The 25,336-nt window shown below is 39.3% G+C and overlaps 1 protein-coding gene across 2 annotated transcripts in view; it reads left to right on the top strand.

The window, feature by feature from the left end:
* The window catches only part of MAMLD1 (mastermind like domain containing 1), a 249,530-nt gene that overhangs the window by 106,380 nt on the left and 117,814 nt on the right, over nt 1–25,336 (top strand). Inside the window, exon 4 of one of the 2 annotated variants that reach the window (XM_077786557.2) lies at nt 17,093–17,166. The gene's annotated coding sequence lies outside the window, so the exon portion shown is untranslated. Of the gene's footprint in view, nt 1–17,089; nt 17,167–25,336 lie in introns of both variants that reach the window. The other variant, XM_077786558.2, reaches the window with a different exon arrangement.

Genomic DNA, 25,336 nt, shown 5'->3' with positions numbered 1-25,336 from the left:
TGAGCCTTGTGGGGGCTGGTGAGCCGGGCCGGGCATCCCCTGCTCCAAACCCCCTCCCTGCTGGGCAGGAGCTGGGAGACGGGATGAACTGCAGGAGGAGGGAGACGGGATGAACTGCAGGAGGAGGGAGACGGGATGAACTGTAGGAGGAGGGAAACGGGATGAACTGTAGGAGGAGGGAAACGGGATGAACTGCAGGAGGAGAAGCAGCGTCTTTGGTGCAGTTTGTTCTCGAGTGCCTGACTCGGGGCTCAGGGTCTCTAGCTGGGGTCCCACCTGGTAGCAGCCAGGATTGCTTGGTGGGCTGCAGTGCAATGATACTCCTTCCATCCGTTATTTTTTCTCTCTTGTTTACCTAAGAAAAATGTTAAGTCTCATACTAAGCAGGATGCTTAAGAAGGTTCAGAACACGATCCTAAGCCAGGAATGATGAAGTTGGAGGAAGGGAGGGGTGGATGGGCAGACAAGTACTCACTATTCTTTATAAAAAGGATAAACAGCTGCAATCAATGGAATCTAAGTTTGAGTGCATTGACAATCATAAGTTCATATCACCTTTCCATTGCTTATTTAACCTTGAATGTCTATATTGAATATATCCTTTAATACAATCACTATTCATAGATACATAAATATATTCCTACAATAGATCCTGCTAAGACAGATTTATTTATTATAAACCCTTAATATACATACAAATAATTAAATGCTTTCTTGCTTATATCATATGTTATTTCATTTGCATGGGATTTGCTTAATATTAAGTACAGACTTATTAGAAGCTCTCAAAACAGATATATCCCTTATTGGGTAATTAATACTAATCTTGCAAACACATTAACAACACAGAGGCAGTAACAGCTATCTTAGGAGCTATTACAGTCTGTCTTGTAAATCCTGTCTTACTGTGTGGATTAGCTCATGTTCCTTTGGAGATGTGAGTGCTGATCCTGATGCCATGCATGGGGCTGGGTCTGTAGGGATCACTTCCCTTCCAGATTTCAAGGGTTTTAAACACAGCTCTAACAGTACATTTGAAGTATACGGGTGGGTGGGAGATGCATGAAAATCACACCTGCAATTTTTTTTAACTGCTTTAGAACTTTCCATTGTATATGTTGGGATTAGGAATAAGCAAATTAAGTATTTAAATTTAGTATTTCAAAGTTAATAGAAAAAAATAAGAAACCCCTTTTAATTTTTTTTTAATTAATAAAATCAACAAATAGTATTGTTCAAGATAGGTTTTGATTATATTGTTGGGGGGGGTGTTTTGAGGGTTTTTTTAAGTCTCAGAAATTTCCAAGCATGATGTTTTTCATCAGATATAAACATTCTTTCAGGCTGTGACCTCCAGAAATTACTTCCATAAAGGGAGTGCTGACTAAAATGATTGTAACCATGACTTAACTGTAACAATTTGCAAAATAGCGATGGTGCAGTAAATGTGATGGTTTTATATACATTTACTCATGGCTCTTAAAATTACTTCTGTGGCTGGATAGTAGAACCATCCTGCTTTATATTCCATATGCATGTTTATATTTGGCTGTCCACAAGAACTATGTTATCCTATCTCTGGGTAGGAAGTGCGTGCTATCTCCTGCCAGCATTGCCTACACTGGCTGTGCTACACCCTCACAGAGCAAGCCTTGTTACCTGCTGCCCATGCCTACATTAAACTTCCTAGAAATATAAGAGCAATTTTATGGATGCAAAGAAGAGTGGTTTTGGTACAGTCCATGTTTACAATTCTAATTGGGATTAATAAAGAAAACACATAGCCTAAACACAGACACACAAAAGGTACAGTGGCAGAGTATTGATTGAAATTAAATGAGTTCTGTTCATGTTACAAAATTAACTCAAAAGTAACCTAGATCCACGTTCAAAGGCATGTAAGAGCTGAAGTCGTCGTGAATCCAGAACCACTTTCTGAGAGCTGAAATATCAGATTACTTTAGGCATGGCAACAAATACTTATATTTACAGTCCTATTATTCTGAAACTTGGTTTATTACGGATTTACATGGACAAGAAACACTCTTACATTGATTGACTGTATACAGCATCTCCGACATTGTCTGTCTAAGGAATAAGCATTCAATTTTCATCCTCTTTTCTCTTTATCTGCATTGTAAGATCAGTGTTTGTAGTGGCACAAAAGGGGATATGCTATGAATAGTCCAGCTTCCATTACACTGGTGCCCAGCAATGCAGGGATGGATTTCTCTTCATCATGAGAGAATCACTGTAATTGTCTCAAAGTTTCATTAGCTGTCAGTGCCTCTGTGTCTGACATGTCAAAACCCAGAGACAACCTACTAATTTCTTGTTGAAAGCAGCCACAGTCTCTAGAGCTTGAAAAGATACACAAGCTCCTTCCTTTTATGCTAACACACCTGACAAGTACCAAATGCTCTCACCTCTGGATGAATTCTGAAATCAACAGATTTTGTAGGTGCTCAGCGCTCTCAAGTAATTTTTTTTTAAAGACAGAGACCACAGTGCTTCATCTGGGCTGGGGTTTGGGGGTTTCTTGCACCTGTGACTGCCACGTGCATCCTGTTGACAATGAGCAAGTCACTTAGTCCACATCCTCATTAGCTTCTTCATCTCAAAATGAAGCCCACAGTATCTAATAGGTCTGTGGTGAATTCCTGAGTATTGGAAATGTGTTCAGGTTTTATGGTGATGCTTATTTTAACACAAAATGTCATTAATAATATTTGGATTCTTAAGATGTTCATATGAAGTTGTTCATGTTTCATCTATCCTGACTCCACATCCAGATAACATTTATGTCCTTCTCAGCTTTTAGTCTTGTTTCCCTGAGATGAAAACTCAGAGCATGTGTTAGAACCCAACCATGATGTGCGGTGTGTGTGGGTGCACCATGAGGGTGCACAACTGCCCTACATCTGTAAGGTGAGATGCTGTGACAGGCAACATAGTTTGTCTTCTCCTGATGCCTGACTTTCTCAAGGAAGTTGGAGGCAGCTTAGCAGCTTTGTTATTCCCAGCCTGGTGGATCTGGAGCAGTCCTGGGGTGCTTCTGAGAAGGCTGTGAGTTCTGCCTACATGGTTGCCTTCAGCAGCAACATGATAAGCAGCAGCTTGTAGCACCATCACACCCTCCCACACTGGGGATGACTAGAATGTGCAGTTGTCTTCCTTGTTTCCTAATCTAGCAGATGATTTTATTGCCCTTGGATCCTGCACTGATCCCAACAGGCATACAGATCTCACACACTGTTACAAGGGAGGAAACCCTGAGAAATGCTAAATGTCTAGAACTTAAGCAGAGTTGCTGGTGACTCTTGATTCTCAGGATCACATCTGAGATGTATGATGTGCATGTACGTTGTATGCAGTCTTTTGACCTTAAAGAAGAATTTTTATTTTGTATGAATGGCATTGGCCAGAGATATTGTCTAAACACACAGATGTTATATAGTCTTTACTGTGATTGCTTTCTGCAGTTTTGAGCTGTTAATTTTAGCTCTTCATTTCCACAGCAAGGCCTTTTGGCATCTTTGTGGAACAGGAGCAGGGTCCTGAATTAGCACACTCTGTGGTACTGACAGTGTATAACTGAAGGAAGGAAATAGCTCCCCTGGTATGTAATTTTACTGTAAGCAGCATAGGGACATTTGTTAGATTCATTGAGGAGCAGAGGCTGTAAGAAGTTGTGGTGTACTGTAGCTTCCAGCAGAAGGCAAGGGTATGGAGGCTCCAAAGAAAACAGACAACTTGTTTAATTCTCATGATGCTTACTGTCCTTTGCTTCCAGGATGAGCAAAGCAGTAAATGTTGAACAAAGCAGTAAATATCAAGCAAAGGATGTTGATTTGTATGCGCAGCAATTGTTGGAATAAAAATCAGTTCAGACCCCAGTGACTCTTGCTAGCCCTTGTTATGGTTACAGAAATCTGAATTCACAGCAAGTAAATACAACTGAAAATTCAGGGAACCCATCAGATTGTAATGCAAACAGATCCTTCTCCTTTGCAGAATTGACTGGAAAGTTTCCACAGGAGGGGAGAGGCCTCAGGGGAGCAGGACCTGTGGAATTGTCATGTGGGGAGCTGTTTCCCTAGCCCTGAGATGCTGATGGCATTTTATTTGTTGTTAAGTAACACAATAATCTATTGCAGAGAGAACAAAATGAGAACTCTGTATCAGAGTGTGGATGCCAGATATGCATTAATAAAACAATAAATGAAATTAATAATTTATATGTGGCTGGTTTTACTTTTTGGGTGGGTTATTTTGTCTTTTTTTTTTAACACTAGTAGAAGGATATTACCATTCAAACTGAACTGAAGTGAAATTACTTCTACTATAGATAAAACATATTCAGATGAGCAGCATGCATTCCCCACAAAGCTAACTGCAATCCCAATTAACACTTCTCAAAACTGAATTTTTTTTTCCCCTGCTTCCTAATGAGGTTTTTTCCTCCCTGCTGTCTTGATACAAAGCTTTATGCCGTATGAGTGTGTTCATATGGTGCTTGAGTGCGTTATCTGACCTTGATTGGTGTTTTGGGAGCCAGTTAAATAGATTACATAGAGGTTACCTTGACAACTGTCTTTGCTGATTTAGCAATGCAGTTCATTCTTGGGCACAAGACTCTCAGCAACTGTGGAATTCCACTGACTTCATATTAATCATTAACACAATGTTCTGGAGAGGCTCTGCCGAGCTAGCAATAAGGACTGTATTGAAATTATTTTTTAGTGGGTAAATGTTATAGACCAAGATATGTTTACAGTATGAAATGTTGTTCACCGTCATAAAATGAAAATATATGTTCCTGTTTATTTTTTCTCTCTCTTCTAGTTTCAACAATAATATTGGAATAATAAATCTCCTATCATGTCTGATGGGAAAAGATGGTATTTTAAATGAAACTCTTTCCATAACATTGATCTTACACCAAACCTTCTTTTAGGTCTGTGCTGTAACCTCACAGGCATGACAGATAGTTAAATTCAGTGTGCAAAAGCTTATAAGCCTGGAATCTGATCTCTATTAACTTCAAGGAGATTGCTTCTGATTTTCATTAGTCTTACATATTGCTCAAAAACTGGTGCTTTTCAAAAGATTTGGTAGACAAGACAGGCACTTTCTTCTTGAAAACTGTTGTTCAGAATTGTTTACAATAGCTTAAGCATTAAAGCTCTTGTGTGATCAGGGCTTTGGGCCTTTTCTTTAAAATTAATATTTTTACTCTTAAATACCCAGCTCAACCAGAATTTTGCAGGAGGATGTCAAGATTCCAGGGCTGTATTTTATTGCAAGAGGCTGGAAACCTTGTGGAAATTAGACAAAGTTTTTTATTAATTAAATATGAAAATGAATAATGTAGTCAGAACAGGGGCCACACCATGGGTTTTCTTCTATTATGATATTCAGTATATCTCATAATGTCTTGTCCATTGTCTCCATTTTCCATCTGCAGTGTTGTATAGGAAATCTAACTGGTTTTTTATGCTGAAATTGCCTAATTGTGTCATACAAAATATCATGTACAAAATCAGTGGAGAATGGATTGAGGACACATGGATTTCACATGTGGAGGGGAGATTGTATGGGGCTTATGGGTAGATATATTGGGCGAAATATTTTGCTAGTGCTATTAGGTAATGAAATACTAAACTTTTCTTTTTTAACTGCCATCATTAGGTTTCAGAGTTAGTCCATTATAAATAAAAAAGTAATTTGTACTTCCTGGAGCAGTTGTTTGGAAACTCAGAAAGACTGAATTAATCATGGTGTCTTCAAGGCCTGATTGTGAGTTACTGTTTGCCCAGTTTGAGAAATATTTTCTTTCAACTGAAATTATACTGAAGAATAATTTCCCCCAGATTTGTTCTTCCATTCTTTGAGCAGTTAGTTGCTGGGCCAGTACTACAGGCATGAGCCAAGTTTTTTGTTTGGGGTGAGGACAGTGCACACATGGCTGGACCTGTGGTCACTGCAGCTACTGAGGATTTTTCTGGTGTTTTCTGCAGAGTACTAAATGCATTTGGAACTCCTCTCAAGCAGTCTCTGGGTATGGTCTCATACTCTGTTTACAGCCTAGGACCTTTCACTTCAACACAGAGGACTCCACATTACCACACAAAGAGGCACTTCTAGCTAAAGAGCTTTCACATTTTTTGGAGGCAGGTATCTACAGTCATTCATGACTGGCTTAGTGAGACATGATATTTGCCTTGATTTTGTGTGCCCAGTGCTTCCTTGGCATGCTGACAGCATTGAGACAAACATCAGAGGCATAAGTCAGTCAGACTAGCCAGCAGGAGCTGGACTGTGTGGCTGAGTTACTGCACCCAAATAGGACTCTTCCCTGGCCCCTCCAGCACAGCTCTTCTGCATGCCCAACTTAGGACTTGTTAGCATAAAAATACACAGGTCTGCAGCTGGAGCCTAATATTGGACATGCACCAAAGTACCTCTGATACAGTATACTGACATTTATTTTTTGCTGGTGCAAGATCAGAAGCAGGCTGGTGGGACTTCCTGGAATCTATCCAGAAGCAGACCCAAATCCTTCACTGCAAGAGTGAGTGGCATTTCTTACAGATTGCTTAAGGAAGAAGAACTTTGTTACTAGAGATTTTAATCTGTCACTTTAAAAGACAGTGATTATTTCCAATACATGCTCTAGGGTGTTTCACAATTGGCAGAGTTGATTTATTTTGGAGGCCTGTAACCCTGCAAGAACTTTGGGGATTCTAGTTTTAAGACAAAGGGCAGAGCTATTGGGAGATTTCCTTGACACAGTTTCTTTTTTTCTCACATATAATGGGTTTGACTGTTCAGCACAGAGGTGTCCCAGCTGCCAGCCTCCTGATTATGTGGTGCTGGAGTATTGGTCCTCCTGGAGAAGGAGATGAAACAGCCAAAGTTTAAATAGAGATAGGGTTGGTTTAGGGGTTCTTATCACAACCAGGAAAGTTCCTTTTATCAAATGAACCTAAAAGCATGAAACAGTTTAACTTCTATATTTTATATTAATAGAGTTTCCAACTATCTTTGACTCATTTTAAAATACAAGAGCCAACAAAATTCTTATTGTAGAAAAAGATATATTTCAGATTGCTTTTAGCCCTATGTAATTTTTACTCATTCCTGCAAGCTATGACCTCATGTGATCAGAATCCAACCCATTTGTCCCATCTGCCCTTCTGTCACTGCAGGAAATAAGGGAAATATTTCTGTCTCTCATGATAAATAATTATTTCACTTATTCCTATGTGAATGTCCTGTGTAAACCCAGTGGCCCTATGTACTGATAATTGTCATATTTCAGCATTCATAGGAAGAAAGGGTTTTCATAACTGTCAAATTTTCACTGGTAGGAATTTTAAGAAAATGTGATCTGTTTCCAAGTATCTATGCATATCAAAGTTTAATGACTAATCAAGACAAACATCCATGGTAACATCTGGGATATATTCATGCTTTAGCCATTGAACCAGTCTGGTCAGAAGTTTCAAATCTGTGTCTCTCTGGGCCTGAGAAAATATTTCCAAGATTATTAGATATAGTTTGAGGGCTATAGACCTGAGATTAATAGCTGTTTAAAGCCTTTAAATTTCTGCAGAAGAAGAAAAACACAAACTTTCACAGACTCAGATAATGAAAGAGTCACTCATCGATTATCAGGAGGATATTTCAACAAGATACTGTAGAAACATTGTTAAATTATGAATAGCAGCCACTGTGGTATATTCTCAGAAGATATGGTCAAAACTATCAATACTGAAGTTATGCAAAGAGTTAAAAGGGCTTTCTCCAGGCTGATGAAGCAAATGGCTCTGGAACCTATTAATTCTTTTCCCAGAGAATACTCCTGTGGTATTGGTGCCTGGTGCCTGATGGGCTTTGTACTAGAACAAAAATCATGTTTAGATGCTGATGCTGGAAGCTGCTCTAACTTATGCTTTGGGACTGTCTAGCAATTAGGTTGGGATCAGGGGATTTGAAAAGTCACCTTTGCACCTCCTGTTTTGAGCTGCAATCTGTTTTTTTATCTTGTATCACAGATCATACCGGGGGATGGGATTGGAACAGTAATTTACTGTATTACTTTTCCCTACACACCAATAAATAGAAAACATTTTGTATTTTTTACAGATTTACTCTTTTGAAATAACTCCAGAATTTAATATTTATCCAATATTTGTCTGAGAGGAAAAAGCCTTTACAGACTTTTGTTGTTATATGTGTTTTTCTAAAAGATCCTTAATGTGACAAGATAATTCCACCTGTGTGTCATCATTCAGTGTAAGGGTAAAGTTGTCAACAGACTGCAGGGAGATGAGCATTCTGGTTTTCTTCATATTGAAGTAAGATATATGTGTGTTATTTCCTTACAAGTCACCTGGAGGGTTTCCCCTGAGTATTGCCAAGTCATACAATTAACACTGCTGAATTTCCCACAAAAGTTTGCTTTTGTGATTTTGTACCCATACTAAGACAATGATTCCAGCCCCAGACCAGCTTCATTGTTGACTAACACCAGGTACAGGTAACTAGAAAACTTGAACATGTTTATGTACGACAAAGGCTTTACTAAAGCAAGACAGAGCACTAGCTGAGAATGCAGAGTGATTTCTCCATCTTCACTTTATTTTTCCTTTTCTCAGAGGGTGGGGAAATGGGAAAAAACAACCTCTCAGGTCAAGGTTGCAGACTTTGTAGTGCAGAACAACAAAGCTTGACTGTGATAATCCACAGAGCACCTGCCCTGAGGATAAACAAACAGTTCACATTTTTCTGCTTTCAAGTATGGTATGAGCAAAATAGCACAAGCAAATGATTCTTTTGAACCTTATAGGAAAGGAAAAATGGAAATCTTAAGAACAAACAATGTATTTTATATCCTGCGCTGGATTTTGTAGTAGAAGCTGCAGCATGCAAATCAAATTGATCAAAACCAACCATGTCATAAACCACATGATTGGATCTGAGACAAGAAGGTATTCTCCCAGTTTTTACCAACTCATTCTTGAGCTTAATTTTGCCTTCCATGCCCTGTACCTTGCTGATGGCAGAAGCACACTGCTTGCCTTGTGAACCACACCTGAGTTTAGTCCCTTAAGCAGGGTGATTTTTCCAAAAACTTTTCCTAGTTGCTGTTCTTTAATACTCTTCCTACGTACTCCAGAACATTCCTGCACCTCTTATTCTTTATAGCCTGAATAATCACATTTTTGGACTCTGCTGTTCTGAAGCCTTCTCCTAGTTAGTAGAATTTCCATAACTAACCACATGCCTATCACATGGTCTATGCTGATCATCCCACAGACATGCATGCAGGTTTTTCCTCTCTCTTTTGCATTTCTGTTCTTCAAATATGGTGTTTATCAGACTCCAGGAGAAGTTTTGCATGATCTCTTCTCTGTGCATGATACACTCTCCGGCCTTTGTGAAAATGTTATTTGGGATAATCCTTCAAGGAAAAAGTTTCCCTTTCAAGTCTTGGACTTTTGTCTCCTAGCACAAACACTGAGCAAATGGGCTTCTGGTAACTCTAATTTTACTTCAGATGACATTACAAATTATACAGAAATACAAAATAACTGAGGAGAGCATTGACAGACTGCATAGGGAACCATTAACCAAGAGTACATGGTTAAGCAGAGGTATTAAGCTGTGTATTGCTGAAACACAGGCTAAGTGAAAGGCAACACAAACCTTAGGAGCTCACATCAGGCTGAACTGAGTCCAACAAACAGACATGCTTGGATTTCCAGAGGGCAGACTTTGTCCTGTTTAAGAGACTGGTTGACAGAGTCCCTTAGGAGGCAGTCCTGAAGGGGAGTCCAGGAGAGCTGGACGTATTTTAAGAAGGAAAGTGTAAAAGTACAGGAGCAGACTGTCCCCATCTATCAAAAGATTAGGCAGTGAGGAAGACTGTCCCACCTGCACAGAGAGATTTTTCTGTAACTCAGGAACAAAAGGAGAGTTTATGACTTTTGGAGGAAGGGACACACAGAACTAGGAGGGTCTCCTCCTCCTCAGGAAGACTACAGAGATGTCATGAGATTATGCAGGGAGAAAATTAGACAGGCCAATGCTTTGACACTGTTTCCCACAGCATTTCCCTGGAGAAACTGGTTGCTCGTGCCTTGGATGATGCACTGTTCAGTGGGTAAAAGCTGTCTGGATGGCCAGGCCCAGAGAGTGGTGAGGAATGGAGTTACATCCAGCTGGGGCTGTCACCAGTGGTGTGCACCATGGCTCAGTACTGGGGCCAGTTCGCTCATCACATCTTGATTAATGATGTGAATAAGGGGACTGAGGGCACCCTCAGATGTGGATGGCATCAAGCTGGGTGGGAGGAAAGACCAGGCAGTGACTGTCCCTTGTACTGGGAACTGGTCAGGCCACATCTCAAATCCTGTGTTCAGTTCTGGGTCCCTCATGACTAAAAAGACATTAGGGGCTGGAGTGTGTCCAGAGAAGGGAACAGAGCTAAGGAAGAGCCTGGAGCCACAGGTGTGATGAGAAGCAGGTGAGAGAGCTGTTTAGCCTGGAGAAAAGGAGGCTCAGGGGGAACCTTATCACTCTGTACAACTGCCTGAAAAGAGGTTGTAGTCAGGTGGGGGTCGGTCTCTACTCCCAAATAACAAGCAATAGAACGAGAGGAATTTGCCTCAAGTTGTGCCAGAGGAGCTTTAGATTTGAGATTGGGAAAAATTCCTTCACTGAAAGGGTTGTCAAGCACTGGAACAAGCTGCCCAGAAAAGTGGTTGAGTTACTGTCCCTGAAGGCATTTAGAAAATGTGTAGATGGCACTTAGGGTCATGGTTTAGTAGTAGACTTGGCAGTGTTGGGTTAACTGTTAGACTTGATGATTTTAGAGATCTTTTCCATACAAAAAGACTCTATAGTTCTAGACTTGCTGGTGTCCTGAAAGCTGTTACTGACTATAGCCAGGCTCCATCTTGAACCCACTGGAAATCCCTAACAAAATTCCTATTTATTTCCATTGCTGAACAATCCTGGAAACGGATGCTTTATCCTGGTCTTAGAAATTAAGAGCCAGTACAGTTAAAGGATAAAGGGTTTTTTACCTCAGTATTTTAATAAGAATCTTTATGGTGCACCACTTTGCCAAGGTGGGATGCACTGCAATGCACACACACAATAAATCACCTATACAATTTATAGACCTTTGTAAATTAACAGATCTAACAAGAATGCCCCAATGGGAGACCTGGATGAATGGTGTGATATTCTCCCATCCATGGAATTCCCCCCTGAATGGGCCAAATCTCCAGTTTACAGGCTATGTTCTAGAGATGACCTTGGTTTCCCAAGATAGTGTAGGGTTTTCTGGCGTCTTACTGTGAGTTAGGATGTTTGTTCTCCTGGCCTAAGAGAATACTTGGGCTATGCTGAGTTATCAGACTTAAGGAGTTACAAGTATTCATGCTAAGAATACTAAGGATACATAAAAGTTATGTAAAAGGTATATAAAAGAAAAGGCAAAAAAATCATCTTGGCATCAGAATAATAGAAACATTTATATGCAATGAAAATGTATGTGTGTGCTTATGATTCTCCTCTGGGTTCTATTTTCTGTAGAATCAAAGTCCCAGTTCCCATTTCATGATGAATCTAAGTCTTCACTTCTGTTAGCACCACCGAGAAATCTCTGACAAGACAGATGTCTGCAGCCACCAGAAGCCTTAAACTGAACACCTAAAAATAGAAAGCTGCAGAATTTATAAATATTTTTGCAAATCAACCTTTTATAACTACCCTCCTTTTGTAGCAGTGGTAGTTAGCATTGAAATCCAAGTATATTTCAGCATAAGAGAAAGCTGACCAAGCAGCCCAATAAATTCTGCAGAGTTCTGCAAATTGCAGGAGGCCCAGGGAAGGAAATCACTGCACGTCAATTTTTCCCACTGATTTCTATTGTCTCTACTTATCATATGTAACAGTAGGAATGCAGTGTGGAGCACTCTAGCTTCTCCTCAATTCTTACATAGCTAATAGCCTGAATATGTTTTATGACTTTGTATTTTCATTCAACATAATTTACTCTTCAGCTAGAAAATATGATGTGCCCTTTATTCTCTTTGTTCACATATTGGTTTGGAGACAGATCGACCGGTAGTGTAGAAAGCTGGTATTGGATCTGCTAAGATCTCTTCCTGTTCAGATTTGCTTTCTGTGGCTGGAGGCTACTCTTGATAGTTATTTGGAATGAAATTTTGTTCATCCCCTTAACAAAGAGATAGTTGGTTCCATTCAGTACTTCCATGAACTTCAGACAGTGTTTATGTAGTGTGTATTCAAAACATGCCAGCTATTTCTTATCGTCATGTAGTTTCTTTGACCATGAGCTGGGCTTCTCTTTTATCAGAGGGCTTCTGTTTACCTGGCATCTCTTTTTGTTCTTTTGTATCTTCTTCTGTGCAATCATTTCCTACACTGCCTGAGCAAATATGATTATGAAGAGGAAGAACTGCAGAATTTCCTTGCAATGGTTTCTTCAACTTTTCTTCCGAAGACTTGCTTCTGTCTCCCTGTCTCACATCTGAGGTTGATAATCCCTTCTCCACTTCCCTGGCTCCAACATGTGGACATTGCTGTGGAGCCCATGAGCAAATCACTGTGGATGATTTCCATTTGCATCTCATGTTTCATTGTTCCTTCTCGTTGGGACTTCTCTCCTCTCTTGTACATCCATAACCCATTTCTTCCTGGTTTCACATTGCTAGGGGAACAATCTGTGCCAGGTAGGAACAAATTCAGGGGACTCTTTAAAGTAGAAAGTTACTCAACCCAAGAAATTTCACCTTCCAGGAGAGACCTTTGCTGGTGAATAGATCTCTTAAAATTGGTCTCTACTTCCAAGACTTTGCCAGGGAAGTCAAACCAGTAAAAGCTTTTTGATAAGGATTGTGTACTGTGCATAAAAACTGCCTAATTATATAAACCATCCTGCAGAAGATTTCTTTTGCTGCTATAAATTGTGCCAACTCAGGTGATTTCCTTTCTAAGCTATTTTGGCAAAATGCTGCCTATGCAATTCTTTGTAGGCTAAAAGGATCCCTTATGGAGGATTTTTTTGGACCAGGTGAATTTTTCTATTGGCCTGATATGAATATCTATGAAAATCTACCTTGGGTCATACCAAAGCCTTTGGCTTAGCTGCAGGAGTGGGAACACAAGAGAAGGAAAGCAAGAGACACTTCTATTGCAGCCAAAAAGCCCCTGAAAGATCTCAGTATGCCCAGTCCCAATACTTAGCTAAGTAGCTGAGTATATCCACTGTCACCAGAGGATGTGAGCATTGACAGTACATGTGTCCTTCCTCTGCTGGGTGTTGAAGTCATCATGGACAAGACATATTAGGATTTTCTTATGCTTATGCAGGCTGTTGAAAATGCTGGGCCAGATGCACAGCTCCTTCAGATTAATGCCAGTGCACCTCTTTACACCAGCTGACAGCCTAACCCATAATGCACTAAATGCTATTTATTATTTTATTTTGTTTGCTAGAGTGACAATGGAAATGACAGTGATACACAGGTCAATTCAATCCTGCTGACATCGCCTTAAGGGGTTTTATGTTTGGAGGTTTTTTTTCCCTTCTCCCAAGAGAATGTCCTTTACAGTTTTATATTTTGTAAGGTTTATTAAATAAACTCAGCATATTAGCCATCTCATAAGCTTGTTATTTTTTTATATCTCTTTATTTCTTTAGCTTTATTAATCATCATGGTACTTGAAGTTGCTAACATGGAAAACACACTGTAAGAATAAATACTCATTATTATCAAAGTGCTTTCATAAAATGATCTGTAGGATTAAATCCCTATTAAAGCAGCATTATTGGTCATGATTATCATTATTATTACATATTAATTAATCATACCAAGATAGTGCAGCTTTCAGAATTATCTTTACCAAAGTCAGTTAAATAAAAAGGTTTCAAATTGCAATAGATTTAGTGGTTTAGAACATGGTACTGGAATTATAGATAATATTATTTATTCAGTTCAGTACCTGCAAAGAGCTGATGATGTGCTCAGTGCTGTGTACAGCAAAATTTGCTGTCTGAAACATGTATTTTAAGAAAGGGAAATGATATAGTTGCATTAGAGTAGGGTTTTGGGTTTTTTTTCTGAAATCCAGGAGTTCAGTGTTGCTTATGGCTCTGCTACTTCCCGTGTCTATTAAATTTTGTGCGTTGTCATTTATTTAATCTTTCTCTGACTCAGTGTAATGATGTGCATAAAGAACTTTCCATTAATTAATCTGTGTACAGTATTTTGAATTATAGGTACCACGTAAGAGTGGAGCATTTTTTCCCATACCTGAGAAGAAGCTGCAGCTGACATGAATTGCCCTATCTGTAAACTCTTCATAGAGTGGTGCCTTTTTGGTTAATGTAACTGTGAGCTGATGTGATGGGCAGATTGTGTACAGCACACTTCCCTCTTCTTCTTTTATCTGAAGTGATGATATTACTTCTGCCCTTTGATGGAGTAACCTAGCTAAGCTTCAAGAGACATGGGATAAGAAAAGACTGACAAATAAAATATTTTTATGGCAGGTGTTGTGAGATGGTACTGTTATATAAAGTCTTCCAAGTTTTTTTTTTTCCCCCACCTTATCATGTGAGCAAACGTTCAGTCTTGGGAAGACACACTGTGTTTGTAAATTTACTTTTGCAAGGTCTTGGATAGAGAAAGTAAAATAATTCATTTTGTTCCTCAGCCTGTGGATGGAGTTGTTCTGGAGACAGATACTCTCCAACAGACAGGCATTAGTACTTGGCTAAATTCCTCAGCAGAGCCAGTGCCCTGCTGCTGCCATCTTTTTTCCAGGTCTAATTTTGTTTGTTGCCTTCTCTCTTTATGTCATGCCTCGAATTTAGCATCCCAGGCTTTTAAGGGGAAAGACTCTGTGTGAGATAGAGAAATCCAACTTAGGCACTGATTCTGCCTGCAAAGCTGGACCAGGTGGGGAAGTTAAAAACTACAGTCCCAGGAGCCAGAATATTGAAAGGGGATCTAGTGGGTGAGACAGGAGCAGATTTCCCAGGGAAGGACAGCTCTCTGCTTCTGAGTGCATAGGGGTCACCTGGGATTCTGAAATTTCTCTTGAAGGTTGATACACAAAGGAAGCTAATGCTTCTCTACCAAACAGAGTGAGGAAGTAATAATTTCTTTTTATTTTTTTTTCTGCTAATTGGACATCTAGGAAATGGAAAGCTAAATGTCTCTCTGGCAAATCTGGCATATGGAATTAAATTTAGGTCTCAGAAGGGCTCTGCCCACCAAGATTTTCAAGTGCTATGGGCCCTCTTAGCCCCTTCCAGTGTCACTGCTACAATTTTTGTTTTATGCAGTGAAATACCAGTGGTTGAATTACTTGATGAGACGTTCAAACTTTGTCACTTGCCACGTGAGTGATATAAGCATTGTTTTATAGGATATTCCTTTTCTGAATGTTTTGGAAGAGCCTGATACTCCTAAGAGATGGAAGAGATCCAGGCTGAGGTCCCCATCCAAAGGAGTAACAGTGGGGTTTAAAATATGGATCACCCAGGCCACAGGCACATACCCCAGCTCCTACAACGTAGGGTTTAGTACATGTTTAAAGGCATTGACTAAACTGGTCCCTGCTGGTTAGTAAAGAGTCTGTGGTGCTGAGTAACCTGGTCTAGATTCTTGCCATTAATGTGCCACAGGGGGGCTTAACATATTATGGACATAATGGCTCTTCCTTTAAAAGCACCAAACTCCTCTTGCACTCAGTGTCGTTTTGGGGTATGCAAGGAATGCAGGAGCAGGCTGCTGAGAGCAGCAGCCAGTCATTTGAGCAGTCTGAACTTTTTGCTTGGCTGCCCTATTTAAAATGGGTACCAGTGGAGCAATAGATTGGCATCTGATGTTAGTTAGGAAAAAAACCCTACACACTTAAGTGAAACAGTAGCAAAGTGATTTTTTTGTAAATCTCTGGAATTAATAATTACAGCTATTTGAGAAGAAAAACAGTATCATTCATACTGAAATATATTCTATTCCTTCCCACAGGGGAAGCCTGTGTAGGTGTGGAGCTGCAGTCTGGGAAATTAAAAAATGCAAATTAAAAAATGCAAATGTAAAAGAGAGGTATTGCATGCTGCAGTGCTCTAAGGGTTTTTTTGAATAGCAGCAAATTAAAGAAATGCTATGTAATCAAAGTTTATATCAAGCCTATGAAAGAAAAGCAGCATTATCTCTAAATATAGTGAAAGTACTCTGCTCCTGATCCTTTATATTGTGTACATATTACAGTAAATTACAAAGCTACTGTATTATGGGTTTCAACAAGTCCTTGAAGAAAATGCACATTACCCTTTTATATGCCACTTTATTCTGTTGTATTAAAACATGATGATTAGGAAGGAAAAGGTAGTTGGGTGACTTATTTTTTTCAACTCAGTTCATTCAGGTTTCTCCACCCCATTTCCTTTTGCTGTCAGTATACAACAAGGGCTTCCCAACTTGAGCTTTTTGCTGCCAGTGGTAATACAGGTCAATCAGATAAACTGTACTGATTGTATAGAAGTTTAGATAGTAGATTGTTCTGTCTTCCACATCCCCTCCCAATTTATCCATATATATAACACTGTCCACCTGTTTTTCTGTTTCACATCAACTTCATTTGTGGTCAGTTTGCAACATTTCCCACAAAAGGCCGACACAGCCCATCTAGGGAATAAATGCACATGCAAATATTATCTGTTCAGTGTTTCAAGATAAGCACAGTGCAGTGAGAAGGAAGGTAAGCAACACAGCCACTTAGGAACTTCCCAGCACAGGGGTACAGAATGGCAATATCCAAATGGATTAACTGCACAGAGAGTGGGCAATGTGGCTGAGGAAAAGGAGAGAATCAGGCAAATGGTGCATCCTAGCAACATTCAGGTAACCTGTGGTCTCCAAGGCAATATGTTACTAGTTTTGAGAGGGATGAGATCACTGCCAACTAAAATGAAAAATAAGCTGTGATGGAAACTCAAATTTATTTGATTGGTAATTACAATCACTTTCTCCAGCAGAACTCAGGATATGTTGAACATGACTAAGAACAGAGGCCCAGCCATAAACCACATAGCTGGGAGTTTCACCAAAGGTAAGGAAACTCTTTTTAGGTTTTGTTTCCTCTGTTTGAAAAAACCTGTATTGCTTTTTGCTGATGATTGCACAAGTTTTGTTATTTTTTTTGTGATTCTTGGTCAGAAAACTTGCTGGAGCCAGAGGTTTGCCCGTGACAATTTCTGGGCTCCTGCAGAGATTATGGAGGGTGGAAAGTAAAGGGTGGAAAGGATTATGGAGGGTGGAAAGTAAAATAGAAATGGAAGAGTCTTCTTTCCTCAAATGTTACAGGGGAAGCTTGCAACCACAGCAAGTTGCAAAGCCTGGAAGTTGAGGAAAGTAGAGCAGATTTATCTAAAAGCAACACTGGCTTTACACAAATGCTTGTGACCAGAGAATTCAGATTCTTTTGGCTGAAAATGTGCCTGCAGTCTGAGCTGTACACAGAATGCAGCTCTGGATTTGGCAGATTGAGCAAAAGAAGACTTCAGCAGAATCTCTAGGTACTTGAAGAAACTAGGCCAAGAACAGCAAGGTAGATAGTTGCTGAATAGAATATTTTTTAGATTCTGATTTTAATTAAAATAAAGCATAACTACTCCATTGTGGCACCACTACAGTTTACAATTCTTTCTTAATTTATTTAATGAATCAAAGCAGATAAATCAGTGCTTGCAAATAGTGCTTGCAAAGTCTCCTAGATTAAGAGACAAAACTCAGATAACCTTCACCAAATACATTAATAAAACCAGAATTAGCAAAATAATCCAAATACCTCTATAGATTAAAAATACTGAAGGGATTTGAAAACTGCTCTTAACAATAGTTGTAAAAAGCATATTTTTAAATGTAATACTGTAATATAGGATATGCTGCTTACTGTTCATACTCATTAGACAGAGGATGTTAGAATAAGATGTCATGCAATGGCAAAAAGGTGGCATTTTCAGAGCTGTTATGACCATGTGATATGGTGAGGTGAGCAAAGATTCCTCCAGGGCATCTTCTTGAGGTACTTCTTATATTTCAATGACTTTCCCTTTCTCTTGATTTGTCAAAGTGGGAATTAGAACTGCATTGGCAGTGCAAAACACTCACTGGTAGGCTGTGAAAGTCACTTATGATGTGGCCTTTACTAGCTCAGGAGATGAACTTGTCCAATCCCAACCAATTCCTGCAAAGGACAGTCAGCATCACTGTTTTTTACTCACTGGATCCTGACAGACATTTGTAACTAGTCTCGTTCTGCTCCCAAAGGGGCAGTTTATTACAAAAGTACTTAAGTGTTTCCATCATTAGCATTCCAAATACTTCATGGCACCACAGATGAAACACAGGTCTACCTCTCCTTTGACATTTTAGTCCTAAATTGAGATGGCCACTCAAATTTTACATTCTCTGCAGTGTGCATTTAGCAGCCCTGAACCTTTTCCAAATAGTCTGGCTATAGCTGCTTAGAAGAATCCATTACTCTCAAATTCAAATACCATCATAAAAGCTGCTGTAACACCAGGGGTCCTCAAAAGGTCTTTGCCCAATTCACCTAACATTATCAAAGTGCTTGTAACTGGACATTTATGTTACATTCCTTACTTTAGTCTATTTTTAATGTAACTAGCTTTGAGAAAAGATGGTGAATTTCTCAAGGTCTTAAAAGAATCTAATATATCTTTACTATTGGGTCTTCTAGTCTTTACACTCATCCCTTATTCATGACAGCTAGAGTCAAGTTCTGCTATCAGTAGTTACTGGTTTTATGGGTGTCAGTATTAGCTGTTCTGGAGCCTCTAAAATGGCTTAAGTTACTGAAGTCATTATCATTTCTATGGCAAAACAAGTTGAGTTGTCAGGCTCATCCTTTTCAAACCAACTAAATCATACCTTCCTGCCCTGACATCACTGGAATTACCCATCTGTTTCCTGTATTTTAGTGCCTTGTTGATTTGAGAAGTGTCTCACATGTTTCTAGCTAAAAGTGATGTGCTGAAGCACATCTGCAGGCATTGAAGCAAGCTTGCAGCACCTATTCAGTGAATGGATTGAAGGACTTCTGCCTCTAAAGCTATTAATCTTGTACCTTCCAAGCAGAGAAATCAATAACATTTTGGAAAGTCAAATTGTTCATAACAGAACTGTGGGTGGTGTCAGTGCAGAAAAAGCTCATAATTAGTGGGAAATACAGAGAAATATGTATATTTATTTGATATTGGGTGGTGTGTATCAGAAACATAGAAATACCTCTATCAAGAAAAACAAGGAAATTGTTGTAAAAGCCTTGTTGGCCAAAGAAGGGGGGAAACAGATCTAAAACCAGAAGAAGCAGGGCTGTAAGAAGTAATAATCAAATGCACATAGTAACTAGAGCTGGACTACAGTGCATAACCTTTTCCTTCAAATGTGGATTGAAATCTTTCCAAATATCAATTAATCCCTAATCTACCATGCATTTCCTAGTTGCTTCCTGTGCATTATTAATGGACTGGTCACCCTGAGATGAAGGTAGGAAGTAAAAGCAATTAAATTCCTCTCCCACCCCTGCAGATACAATTGACCTAGAGGATTCAGCTACATGTAAAAATTAAAAAGCTCCAAAAAATAATAAGCATGTCCTTCTTGCCTGAGCCAGACTGTGTAGTCTAAAAAGCTGCATGCAAGAGCAACAGCAAGATCCCTTTATATAAAATATCAAATTCTAGGATCAAGGCAAAAAAGCAGGTGCCCAAGTCTCTGCTGGTTTTTCCTGGTGGTGTCCTGTAGCTGGATGAAAACTTTAAACCAGAATTCCAGACACTGATTCTTTTCTCAGTGTAGAAAAGAAAAGCCCGTCTGTCTCCTGGGAAGTATTGATTCCATTTGAATTCCAAGAATCAATTTTAACTTCATGCTTTTGTGGAGGGTGATGGCCACAGAGTTCAGGAAGGCTTCTGACTGTGTAATACAGTTAACTCTGGCCTGAGAGGGATACAGTCATCCTAGCCTGCAATTCCCAAACAGATCAGTCAGCAGTGGTAACAAGGAGAGCTCTGTGGCTGCTGTTTGCACTCTAACGTTAAAGGTTTGTGTTTGTTTCCAGTGTTGGAACACTGAGGTGAAAGTCTATCCCTTTTGCTCTGTGCAGCATCACTGGAGATAACATACTAGGCTAAAACAGGTGTATTTCCAAATCACCCCAGTTATCCTCCTGTTTAGGAAAAAAGTCTCCCAGCTCAACCAAGATTGTTACCAAATTCGGGGTGCATGAAGAACTGCCTGGTAAGGGAGGAAGGGGGAAAACATGGGAAGTGCCAACACAGGGAAGAAAGGGTCATATGTGGTTGTATTAACGCACAGGTCACTCTGTCTGTGGGTGAGGTCCTTGGCTGTACCCACCCTGTGTCACTCAAATATTCCTCACTGTTTGTTCCCTCCGGAGACAGCCACCAGCTGCTGCCATTCAGATGTGTGGTGAGTGAACCAAATCTGGCTCTCCTTGCCGTGCAATCCTGATGCAGGCAGGAGAGCCCAGCGACAGGAACCAGGGTGGGCTCGTGCTGAAAGGGTGGCTTGGGCTGGCAGAGGAGCCCAGCTGAGGATGACTGGAATGAGAAACAGGAGGTGTTCATTTTGCACTGTGATGAAGAGCGGCTTCAGGAACAGGGGGTGAAGAAAGGTGGGCTATTGGCTGAGACTGAAGTGCCCATAAAACAACAGGCAGGATGCAAATTGGTATTGTCATAAAATACTCAAACAAAATGATATCAAGTATTAAAAACTCTCTTACATGCCAGCAAGAACACAAGCTTGATTCTGTGCCTTTTAATGAGACCATTGTATCCATTCTTCATAACAACATAAATTAAGGAATGACCATCTACTTCGATTTTAATTTATATTAAATTCTATTAATTTATATTAAATTAATTTCTAATAAATTTCTATTTCTTTTTCTCAGTTTGTCAAACTGAGTTTCTAAAGTGTATTTTTTTTGCTCTTTTTAAAAGACAAAAAATATGGAGATCATAGTACATTCTAATTACTTGTCCAAATCCCTTTTTTAAAATCAAAGCTGTTGAATGTTCAAGAATCCTTTTTATGCATAGAAATTATTGAGTTTTACTTTTCCATGATTTAAAACTGATTTTATTAGTATTAGCAAAAATGCCGTCACAGACAGACTAAAATCTTGTGCCTTAATTCAAATCCCAGCTAATTATGGCTCAGCTGTAAAGTTAAAAACCCTTGAAAAACAAGGTTTATAAGAGAAGTATTGACACAGTCTTAACTATAGCCATGTGAATGGAGCCACTGTAATATTGTTTGGAAATAGTGTTCTAAAAGGGAATCTTTTATGAAAAGAGATGCCAGCTGTTCACTTTGGAAACATTTATTTCATTGGCTCATTATAAAATTGGCTGTGAAAGATATTATTCTGAAACACAGAAACTTCTTAATTTCATTATGACCTGAAGTCACTGAGGAAGACATGATGCCTAAGAGCAGTGAAAAAGGATTGCCACTGTTGGTTTTTCTTATATTGCTTTTCAACAAATATACACATTTTCTTAGAATAATTCATGCTGGACAGGCCCTCAGAAGGTCATCAAGTAAATCTGCTAAGAGCAGAAGAAAATAATGATATATTATTTTTATTTCACTTTTTGCAACAATTATTTTCTTTTTATTTAAAAAAATCCACTTGCTTTCCTTTGAGGGAGCAGAAGTCTGCAGACATGGCTAGGACCCTCTGCCAACACCATCCATGCTCCACAGTCCAGGATTGCATAGGAATAGGTGGATAGGTGGCTGTAACTAGAAGAACCCAAAACCCAGTGAGATAAGTAAGAAAAAAAAATTTAAAGACTCAGAGAGGAATGTGTCCTGTTGACTGGGTGGTGATCTGCCACGTGGATTGTAAGTCAAAAAGGTTGCTGGGTCTGGGAGTGGGATTCAGCATCTGAGAGTTGGCAGGGGAGATGCCACAGCTGAAAATGCTGCTCCACTGATACCTTTCTGCAGAGAACCTAACAGGAAATAGCTGTCTACCCTAATAAGATCTGGCATGAGTCTCCTGTACATCACATGGAGCTTGTTCACCCCACAGGAGAGGTGTGGAATGGTGTATCTCTGTATGTGCCCAGGTACACCTGGCTATGAAGTCCTGAAACTATATCCTACATATCCTGCCTTACATATATCTCATATTTTAGCATATTTTAATGGTGCAAAAACTCTTGGAAATGCAGAGGAGGAAAGAATTTCTGTTTCCTTGAGTTATTTTTTGGTAATGTCCATGCAGGGCTAAGACCCAGATCTGTGTGTGTTCATTCCTTATTGCTACATCGCTTTGTCCTTGAATAGTGCTGATGAACTTCTTGTACTGGCCAGTGTCTGCTGCTATTATTGACTGCAGTCTTCATCCTCTGCCATGTCATTGAACTTCCATCACCATTGGCTTCATTAGCAATTATTGTTTTGGTGAAAAAAATCCTATACCACATATTATGGGATGACCTGAGGCCATTATGGAACTGAACATTCCCATAAGGATAATCTAGCCACAATATATCAAAGTGCTGAGAAAATATCCTTTGTCTCAGGTCATGTAACCAATGTGGCTGTTAAATGTTTTAAAAGCAGTTATATAACTGGCATTTAAAATGTTTTATTGAAAACCCTTAATGCTACTGTAACTAAAATGACCTTTAGTGGAGTAACACACATCACATCTTAAAATGGGATTTGATTAAAAATATCAAATGTTATAATGTGCTCATGGCTGTACATGTACCATTCTGTCATACCAACCACAGAGGCAGATATACTTTCTTTGGCTCTTCAGTACTTTCAGCTTAAATTTATAACCTAGTTACTTTACAAGGAATGATTATTATAAGCTTTTAAACATTCCTTGCACTATCTGACATATGAGCACTTTATTATTGGTATTTTTTCATGAACAGGTGGTATGTTTTAAGGCAGATGTTCCCAAACAGAGAGCATTTGATCTAGGGAGAGTTGGCTGATCAGAGGCTTCTCCCTGGCTTCTCTTCTCTTTCTGTGCTATGATTAGATCTTTCTGAGAAACAAAAAATGCATCCATTAATCTGTACTGTCATAGAAGAAACCACAAAACTGCAAAAAGGAGAAAGGTGATTTTACATGGTAATGCAAAGCAAGACAGCCATGATTATTTTTTCCTTCTCTTAAAGACTGCCCTTACTAAAAGAAATTTCAAAAGCCCCATAGAGAAATGTACACTTGAAAAAATATTAAATGTCGTGTTACAAGTCATATACTGCTGATGTCTGGAGTTCTGAACACAAAACCATCTGAATAATAAGAGTGGAAATGTTTTTGAACTCAAGATAACAAAGCTAGAAGTAGAACAGATACACAAGTGGGGAAAAAAAAAACCCAAACAAAACAGATTCCCTGAATGACAACTGAAATGAGAGATACTTCTTAAAAATGGAGAAATGCTCTTGCTGAGACTATCTAGCCCACTGAGAAACACAATTCTTTTTTCACTTTCAAGTACTCTGAAGAGGGCTAGGTGGAAAAAAAACCTTACTCCAACAGATGAGAGCAAAAGATCTTTTTATCTTTCTATTTACTTTCCTGTCTAGTAGCTTTTTCCCTACAACCTCACAAGCACCACTCATTCCAAACAGATTATCCTCATCATTTTACAGGTAGGAAGTTGAGTCATAAAGGAGTAAAGCAGTATCCAAGATCACCAAGAAGGCCTGTGAGAGCTAGAAATCAGGAGCTGAACAGTCTGTAACATGTGCTTTCATCACATAAATATTCTTGCCACCCCAAATTTCACTCCCGGTGCCTGTGCAAATATCTCACTCACATTAAACTGAGATGTGCAGAATGGGCAAGACTTGTTGTATATGGGAGGAGGATTCAGGAACCCAGAGGATGAATTTGTTACCAAGGTGCTCATAAGCAAATTGAACAAATATGTGGCCAAAACAGACATACAGCTTCGAAAAATACACACAGAAATATTGGGGGAAATTTTATCAGAAGTGTTAAAAAAATAAGGGACAGCAGTGAAATTTAAGGTTAATAAAACCAACTTGGTAACTTCCCCATATCTGTTCATGCTTTCAGAAAGTCACATCTAACCCTGTGAATTTAAAAGGTACAGCCACAAGTTTTTAAATACCTTGGTGCAATTCTAATAATTGAGCAGTTAAAGCAGTAAATTGGCAACAGCTGTGGCAAATAAGGGAGGGTCCTGCAGGGACATGAAGCTTTTGAGGTTTCCTGGGTGCAGCTGGGAGAGAGGTGAGAGAAAAGGCTAAATAAGAAGGAGCACTGGAGGAGCCTGGCACTACAGTGAGGAGATATGGGAACATGAGAAGAGTAAGAAATCCTAGCTAAACAAGTGTACTGACAGAGCTGGAGAACTTATATTTCAGGTATGAAGTTTGTTTCTTCGTGGCTGGTGTTTTTGACTGTGAAAACTGTAGAGGTTGGCTGGGTGAGACAGAATTGGTGCTGTTATTGTCAGAGATGCTGCGCAAAGAATGGGGTTGATTTCTGGAGCCATGGGAGGGAGGTGCTTTAGGAGAATATCCTTGAGTTAAAGAAAGTCAAGAATCCTGTTAAATGTGTTTAAACAAAAGCACAGAGAAGGCTCTAATGTTGTTAGCAATTGCACAAAACCCCTGAAAGTTGAAACCAGCCAAGTGCTGGAAAGAGGGAAGTTTGAGGGTGTTGAAAATAACTCCAGTTGTGAGGATCATACTGAATAGTCAGATCAGCATTTGTGCTCAGTCAGCCCAGGACTTGTCTGCCAGACAGTTTGATTTTTGCAGAGGGAGAACAATGGAATTGTGCATGCAAAAAATGATACTTTGTGGAGAGGAATGTTTCTTGACCAAAAGGGAATATAGGCTAAACTGATGATTAAAACTTTAAAATGTGATCAAGAAAAAATTGGAAGAAACAGATAAATGGAACAAGCATAAGCAATAATAAATAACTCCAAGGGCACTGGATAAAGTAGGCATAATGGTGATGGAAGCTCCTGTGTTCTACGGGCCACAGTGGAGATATTAGTGAGCTTGTAGTGTGCTACTTATTTTGGTACTTTTGCAATAATAAATTAGTAGAAACAACAAAAATGTACAAAAATGTCATGATGGAGCTGGGAAATCAGTAGGTTTTTTATGGAATTTCTTCTAAAAGGGAAACATGAAATAACCCCGAGA

This window comes from Lonchura striata, chromosome 4A, assembly GCF_050655825.1.
Source record: "Lonchura striata isolate lonStrDom1 chromosome 4A, ASM5065582v1, whole genome shotgun sequence".
In the NCBI taxonomy this organism is placed as follows: domain Eukaryota; kingdom Metazoa; phylum Chordata; class Aves; order Passeriformes; family Estrildidae; genus Lonchura; species Lonchura striata.
Note: the sequence above shows the minus strand (reverse complement) of the source record. Positions and strands in the feature narration are given on the sequence as shown.